The following is a 2,500-nucleotide window of genomic DNA, read 5'->3' as shown; positions in this document are numbered from 1 at the left end:
TCATGGGGCGGTAATTACCAGGGCCCGTAGAAACACCGCCTTTGTGGAGTGGGACCACAGTTGCCGTACGCCACTCTTTGGGTACGTATCCTGTGGTGGCTAAGATTAAACAGCAGCCTTATGTGTGGGTTTAGTTCCTCATTGAGTTTGTGTAGCACACAGCCGGGGACACCATCCGGTCCCATTGATGCTGTGTTTTTAGCTTTAGAGAGAGCAGCTCTCACCTGGGCATTTGAGATGATTGGGATGCTACACTCTGCTGGGATAGATATTTCTCCTTTTGAGGGTGAGGGAGTGGAGAAATTTTCACTGAACCTGTCTGCCAGGATGTTTGCAATGTCTGTGGGTTCAGTGATTTTGTATCATTTTGGACTAATTCTGAGCATATCTGGGAGTTTCCACCCAGATTTCTAACATAGCTAAAGAAGGCCTTATGATTGTCTTTTGAGTCCTTGGCGATTTTTCTCTCAGAGTTGGCCTTGGATGATTTTATGAGTGATCGTAGTTTTTTACTAGTATTGATCAGAGATGTCTTCCCTTTTAGGGATTTTGCTCTATCTTGTAGTAGCTTTCTCCTTTTGTTGTAAAGTTTGTTTATGGCTGGGGTCCACCAGATCGGGCGCTTGCCTTTGGTGGAAAGGGTCTTGATTTTATTTGGGATTGCTTGATCCATGCAATCCTTGAGGTGCCTCAGAAAGCATTTGTAAGGGATTCAGCAGCGTGGGTTGTGGTTTCCAATGGCTCAGGGGCCTTGAAGGATACCACACCAGTCTTAAGAAGTGTGAAGTTGACTTTTGAGAAGTTCTTCACTGTGGTCTTTTTTGTTGGGGGTGGGGACAGGATGTGGATCTCCATTGAGATTAGTTTATGGTCTGATCTCACCAATGAGGATATACTTCCGGTGTGGAGCATTTTGTCCCCATGTTTGTGATGATCAGGTCTAGTATATTTTCACCTCTTGTGGGAATGGTGACAGGTTGTTCCATAGCATTTGAGTTTATGAACTCCAGGAACCTTTGGGCTAGGGTATTTGGGCTTGAGTAATGTTCCCAGTCTATGCTTGGGTAGTTGAAGTCACCCAATATGATGGTGTTTGGAGAGACATTTATACTCTCCAGTGTCTTCAGGAAGGCTGTGTGGGGTTCCTGAGTTTGAGAGGGTGGCCTGTAACATGCTACAAACTGTAGAGCAGTTTTGCCTATGGTTAATTGCACCTGAATGGTCTCTGATGCTTCGTGAGTTGCCACCAGCCTGGAGGTGTGGGTATCCTTGATGAATATGGATACACCCCCTCCTTTTGTGGTACGGTCCGGAACGCATGATATGAGGTAAAACCTGATAGTGCCGGGGTGCTCTCAGGAGCCTTGAACCAGGTTTCAGTCGCAGCACAGACATCGATGTTCTCCATACTGAGGAGGGCGTGCATCTTGAGATTTAGAATTCTGGCATTGAGCAGCATTACCCTTAGTTTTTTTTTCCATTATTGTTTCTAGGGCAGTGGGTTTAGAATTTGAGCCTTGTCTAAAAGGCACTATGGGGTGGCAAGAGCCTTTGCCAATATCTGGAAACCAGGGTGACAGGTGGAAGCCGTCCTTATGCGGCATGGCTTGTAAAGCATGTCATTCCAGGCAGACAGCCATTGGATCCCCTTAGTATGACACCAGAAATTAAGCCAATTATTAAAACTGATCATTTTGTCTCTGTATTGTGGCATCATTCTTGGTGAAGGTAGGATACTGCTCAGGGTCATGGTCATACCAGCCTGGGCTACATAATCTGAGAGCTCCTTTGTCTCTTTTCATGTAGTCCAGGGAGGTACGTCTCAGGTCATTCACACCGGCATGGACAATGACTGAGTCATACTTGTTCTTGCTGTGGAGTGACCTGAGTGCTTGTGTTATGTGGCGGATTCTAGCGCCCGACAGGCAGCGTATTGTGACCCTCTCCTTGTTCAGTCTGGTGAGTGGGACGTCCGTGTGTCTGACTATGGAGTCACCTATGACAAGTGTGTCTGGCATTGTGTTTGGCCTTAAGGGCTGTGACTGATTTGCACACTGACTTTGTGATCTATGTGTTGCTTGTGTTATGTCATGAGGTGGCAGTTGTTTGGGTGTCTGCTTTGGAGTCCTCTGCTGTTTTGGTAGATTTTTGATCAGTGCCTCCGAGTATGTCTTTGTGTGTTTGTGTTTGATTTGTAGTTGTTATAGTTCTATGTGAGACTGGGTTTATGGTGTGTGTGGTTACCTTCTCCTCCTGTCTGGTTTTGCCAGTCCTGAGTTGAGAGAGCTCAGCCTCCAGTTTGGCTATATAGTTGCATCTCGCATGTATTTGTGTTTTGTGGGAGGAGGCGAGGGTTGTCTGTGTACATGAGGCAATTGTAACATTGCCTCAATATTCCCAGATTCACCAGCTGAGCAGGAGAGGACGCTAGCAACTGACCCTTGGACATGCTAGAAGAAATGAAAAAGTTTGCTGTGTAACCGAGTCAGAAAGGACCTAT

General features: G+C 46.2%; 1 protein-coding gene across 1 annotated transcript in view; it reads left to right on the top strand.

The window, feature by feature from the left end:
• The window catches only part of TCERG1 (transcription elongation regulator 1), a 2,274,660-nt gene that overhangs the window by 671,553 nt on the left and 1,600,607 nt on the right, over positions 1-2,500 (top strand). The window lies entirely within an intron of this gene.

This window comes from Protopterus annectens, chromosome 4.part0, assembly GCF_019279795.1.
Source record: "Protopterus annectens isolate FY-2018-M chromosome 4.part0, PAN1.0, whole genome shotgun sequence".
Taxonomy (NCBI): domain Eukaryota; kingdom Metazoa; phylum Chordata; order Ceratodontiformes; family Protopteridae; genus Protopterus; species Protopterus annectens.
The sequence above is the reverse complement of the archived record's forward strand: the minus strand, read 5'-3'. Positions and strand labels throughout refer to the sequence as shown.